The sequence below is a fragment of the Oncorhynchus nerka genome, unplaced genomic scaffold (genome assembly GCF_034236695.1).
Source record: "Oncorhynchus nerka isolate Pitt River unplaced genomic scaffold, Oner_Uvic_2.0 unplaced_scaffold_1238, whole genome shotgun sequence".
In the NCBI taxonomy this organism is placed as follows: Eukaryota; Metazoa; Chordata; class Actinopteri; order Salmoniformes; family Salmonidae; genus Oncorhynchus; species Oncorhynchus nerka.
In genome coordinates, this window is record NW_027040100.1 from 87,258 (window position 1) to 93,801 (window position 6,544).

The window sequence follows — 6,544 nt, forward strand, 5'->3', positions numbered from 1 at the left end:
CTAGAGAGAGATATACAGCTCAGTCTGTCTAGAGAGAGATATACAGCTCAGTCTGTCTAGAGAGATATACAGCTCAGTCTGTCTAGAGAGAGATATACAGCTCAGTCTGTCTAGAGAGAGAGATATACAGCTCAGTCTGTCTAGAGAGAGAGATATACAGCTCAGTCTGTCTAGAGAGAGAGATATACAGCTCAGTCTGTCTAGAGAGAGATATACAGCTCAGTCTGTCTAGAGAGAGAGATATACAGCTCAGTCTGTCTAGTGAGAGAGATATACAGCTCAGTCTGTCTAGAGAGAGAGATATACAGCTCAGTCTGTCTAGAGAGAGAGATATACAGCTCAGTCTGTCTAGAGAGAGATATACAGCTCAGTCTGTCTAGAGAGAGAGATATACAGCTCAGTCTGTCTAGAGAGAGAGATATACAGCTCAGTCTGTCCAGAGAGATATACAGCTCAGTCTGTATAGAGAGATATACAGCTCAGTCTGTCTAGAGAGAGAGATATACAGCTCAGTCTGTCCAGAGAGAGATATACAGCTCAGTCTGTCTAGAGAGAGAGATATACAGCTCAGTCTGTCTAGAGAGAGATATACAGCTCAGTCTGTCTAGAGAGATATACAGCTCAGTCTGTCTAGAGAGAGAGATATACAGCTCAGTCTGTCCAGAGAGATATATACAGCTCAGTCTGTCTAGAGAGATATACAGCTCAGTCTGTCTAGAGAGAGATATACAGCTCAGTCTGTCTAGAGAGAGATATACAGCTCAGTCTGTCTAGAGAGATATACAGCTCAGTCTGTCTAGAGAGAGATATACAGCTCAGTCTGTCTAGAGAGATATACAGCTCAGTCTGTCTAGAGAGATATACAGCTCAGTCTGTCCAGAGAGAGAGATATACAGCTCAGTCTGTCTAGAGAGATATACAGCTCAGTCTGTCTAGAGAGATATACAGCTCAGTCTGTCTAGAGAGAGAGATATACAGCTCAGTCTGTCAGAGAGAGATATACAGCTCAGTCTGTCCAGAGAGAGAGATATACAGCTCAGTCTGTCCAGAGAGAGAGATATACAGCTCAGTCTGTCCAGAGAGAGATATACAGCTCAGTCTGTCTAGAGAGAGATATATACAGCTCAGTCTGTCTAGAGAGAGAGATATACAGCTCAGTCTGTCTAGAGAGAGAGATATACAGCTCAGTCTGTCTAGAGAGATATACAGCTCAGTCTGTCTAGAGAGAGAGATATACAGCTCAGTCTGTCTAGAGAGATATACAGCTCAGTCTGTCTAGAGAGAGAGATATACAGCTCAGTCTGTCTAGAGATATACAGCTCAGTCTGTCTAGAGAGAGAGATATACAGCTCAGTCTGTCTAGAGAGAGAGATATACAGCTCAGTCTGTCTAGAGAGAGATATACAGCTCAGTCTGTCTAGAGAGAGAGATATACAGCTCAGTCTGTATAGAGAGAGAGATATACAGCTCGGTCTGTCTAGAGAGAGATATATACAGCTCAGTCTGTCTAGAGAGATATACAGCTCAGTCTGTCTAGAGAGAGATATACAGCTCAGTCTGTCTAGAGAGATATACAGCTCAGTCTGTCTAGAGAGATATACAGCTCAGTCTGTATAGAGAGATATACAGCTCAGTCTGTATAGAGAGAGATATACAGCTCAGTCTGTCTAGAGAGATATACAGCTCAGTCTGTCTAGAGAGAGAGATATACAGCTCAGTCTGTCCAGAGAGATATATACAGCTCAGTCTGTCTAGAGAGATATACAGCTCAGTCTGTCTAGAGAGAGATATACAGCTCAGTCTGTCTAGAGAGAGATATACAGCTCAGTCTGTCTAGAGAGAGAGATATACAGCTCAGTCTGTCTAGAGAGAGATATACAGCTCAGTCTGTCTAGAGAGAGATATACAGCTCAGTCTGTCTAGAGAGATATACAGCTCAGTCTGTCTAGAGAGATATACAGCTCAGTCTGTCCAGAGAGAGATATACAGCTCAGTCTGTCCAGAGAGAGAGATATACAGCTCAGTCTGTCCAGAGAGATATACAGCTCAGTCTGTCCAGAGAGATATACAGCTCAGTCTGTCCAGAGAGAGAGATATACAGCTCAGTCTGTCTAGAGAGAGAGATATACAGCTCAGTCTGTCCAGAGAGAGATATACAGCTCAGTCTGTCTAGAGAGAGAGATATACAGCTCAGTCTGTCTAGAGAGAGAGATATACAGCTCAGTCTGTCTAGAGAGAGAGATATACAGCTCAGTCTGTCTAGAGAGAGATATACAGCTCAGTCTGTCTAGAGAGAGATATACAGCTCAGTCTGTCTAGAGAGAGAGATATACAGCTCAGTCTGTCTAGAGAGAGAGATATACAGCTCAGTCTGTCTAGAGAGAGAGATATACAGCTCAGTCTGTCTAGAGAGATATACAGCTCAGTCTGTCTAGAGAGAGATATACAGCTCAGTCTGTCTAGAGAGATATACAGCTCAGTCTGTCTAGAGAGATATACAGCTCAGTCTGTATAGAGAGATATACAGCTCAGTCTGTCCAGAGAGATATACAGCTCAGTCTGTCTAGAGAGAGATATACAGCTCAGTCTGTCTAGAGAGAGATATACAGCTCAGTCTGTCTAGAGAGAGATATACATAGAGAGAGATATACAGCTCAGTCTGTCTACAGAGAGATATACAGCTCAGTCTGTCTAGAGATATACAGCTCAGTCTGTCTAGAGAGATATACAGCTCAGTCTGTATAGAGAGAGAGATATACAGCTCAGTCTGTCTAGAGAGAGAGATATACAGCTCAGTCTGTCCAGAGAGATATACAGCTCAGTCTGTAGAGAGAGATATACAGCTCAGTCTGTCCAGAGAGATATACAGCTCAGTCTGTCTAGAGAGAGATATACAGCTCAGTCTGTATAGAGATATATACAGCTCAGTCTGTCTAGAGATATATACAGCTCAATCTGTGTCAGAATAAAATGTTGTCCTTTACCCCACATGGAGAGAACAGAACAGAGAGGATGTTGGGATAGTTGTTCAGATATATATATATATAAGAACTGACTGTTGTAGAGAGGACACTACAGGAGACAGAACGTTGTAGAGAGGACACTACAGGAGACAGAATGTTGTAGAGGACACTACAGGAGACAGAATGTTGTAGAGAGGACACTACAGGAGACAGAATGTTGTAGAGAGGACACTACAGGAGATAGAATGTTGTAGAGAGGACACTACAGGAGACAGAACACTACAGGAGACAGAATGTGGTAGAGAGGACACTACAGGAGACAGAATGTTGTAGAGAGGACACTACAGGAGATAGAATGTTGTAGAGAGGACACTACAGGAGACAGAACGTTGTAGAGAGGACACTACAGGAGACAGAACGTTGTAGAGAGGACACTACAGGAGACAGAATGTTGTAGAGAGGACACTACAGGAGACAGAATGTTGTAGAGAGGACACTACAGGAGACAGAATGTTGTAGAGAGAACACTACAGGAGACAGAATGTTGTAGAGAGGACACTACAGGAGACAGAACGTTGTAGAGAGGACACTACAGGAGACAGAACGTTGTAGAGAGGACACTACAGGAGACAGAATGTTGTAGAGAGGACACTACAGGAGACAGAATGTTGTAGAGAGGACACTACAGGAGACAGAATGTTGTAGAGAGAACACTACAGGAGACAGAATGTTGTAGAGAGGACACTACAGGAGACAGAACGTTGTAGAGAGGACACTACAGGAGACAGAACGTTGTAGAGAGGACACTACAGGAGACAGAATTTTGTAGAGAGGACACTACAGGAGACAGAACACTACAGGAGACAGAATGTTGTAGAGAGGACACTACAGGAGACAGAATGTTGTAGAGAGGACACTACAGGAGACAGAACGTTGTAGAGAGGACACTACAGGAGACAGAATGTTGTAGAGAGGACACTACAGGAGACAGAACGTTGTAGAGAGGACACTACAGGAGACAGAACGTTGTAGAGAGGACACTACAGGAGACAATGTGGTAGAGAGGACACTACAGGAGACAGAATGTGGTAGAGGACATTACAGGAGACAGAATGTTGTAGAGAGGACACTACAGGAGACAGAACACTACAGGAGACAGAATGTTGTAGAGAGGACACTACAGGAGACAGAATGTTGTAGAGAGGACACTATAGGAGACAGAACGTTGTAGAGAGGACACTACAGGAGACAGAACGTTGTAGAGAGGACACTACAGGAGACAGAATGTGGTAGAGAGGACACTACAGGAGACAGAATGTGGTAGAGAGGACACTACAGGAGACAGAATGTTGTAGAGAGGACACTACAGGAGACATAACGTTGTAGAGAGGACACTACAGGAGACAGAATGTTGTAGAGAGGACACTACAGGAGACAGAATGTGGTAGAGAGGACACTACAGGAGACAGAATGTTGTAGAGAGGACACTACAGGAGACAGAATGTTGTAGAGAGGACACTACAGGAGACAGAACTGAATGTTGCATTCTCACTTTTGTGAGTTATCATAGAGAAATGATGGACATAGAGACATATCTTGGAAGGAGTTAAGATGACACGTGAACAGGCCTATAGATAACACTTCACTTCCTGGTTCTTAATGTAATCCGGAGTTAAGAGATGATGCCTGAATATTCAACAGGTTCTGGACATGAATATTCAACAGGTTCTGGACATGAATATTCAACAGGTTCTGGACATGAATATTCAACAGGTTCTGGTCTATTTTTTCCCATTTAACACAGATTCAGTTTAACATTCCTTTTCTTTCCAGGAACCAATGACACGTTGTGTACACACACACAGCATCATGTACACACACACAGCATCATGTACACACACACAGCATCATGTACACACACACACATACAGCATCATGTACACACACAGCATCATGTACACACACACACATACAGCATCATGTACACACACACACAGCATCATGTACACACACACAGCATCATGTACACACACACACAGCATCATGTACACACACACATACAGCATCATGTACACACACAGCATCATGTACACACACACACATACAGCATCATGTACACACACACACAGCATCATGTACACACACACACACACAGCATCATGTACACACACACAGCATCATGTACACACACACACATCATGTACACACAGCATCATGTACACACACAGCATCATGTACACACACAGCATCATGTACACACACACAGCATCATGTACACACACACACACACAGCATCATGTACACACACAGCATCATGTACACACACACACAGCATCATGTACACACACACACAGCATCATGTACACACACAGCATCATGTACACACACACAGCATCATGTACACATACAGCATCATGTACACACACAGCATCATGTACACACACACACAGCATCATGTACACACACACACACACACAGCATCATGTACACACACACAGCATCGTGTACACACACACACAGCATCATGTACACACACACACAGCATCATGTACACACACACAGCATCATGTACACACACACACAGCATCATGTACACACACACAGCATCATGTACACACAGCATCATGTACACACACAGCATCATGTACACACACACAGCATCATGTACACACACAGCATCATGTACACACACACACAGCATCATGTACACACACACACAGCATCATGTACACACACAGCATCATGTACACACACACACAGCATCATGTACACACACAGCATCATGTACACACACAGCATCATGTACACACACAGCATCATGTACACACACACACAGCATCATGTACACACACACACATACAGCATCATGTACACACACAGCATCATGTACACACACAGCATCATGTACACACACACAGCATCATGTACACACACACACACACAGCATCATGTACACACACAGCATCATGTACACACACAGCATCATGTACACACACACACACAGCATCATGTACACACACAGCATCACACACACAGCATCATGTACACACACACACAGCATCATGTACACACACAGCATCATGTACACACACACATACAGCATCATGTACACACACACACACACAGCATCATGTACACACACAGCATCATGTACACACACAGCATCATGTACACACACACACAGCATCATGTACACACACAGCATCACACACACACACAGCATCATGTACACACACACAGCATCATGTACACACACACAGCATCATGTACACACACAGCATCATGTACACACACACACAGCATCATGTACACACACACAGCATCATGTACACACACACAGCATCATGTACACACACATCATGTACACACACAGCATCATGTACACACACACACACAGCATCATGTACACACACAGCATCATGTACACACACACACAGCATCATGTACACACACACAGCATCATGTACACACACACACACACAGCATCATGTACACACACAGCATCATGTACACACACACATACAGCATCATGTACACACACACAGCATCATGTACACACACACACAGCATCATGTACACAC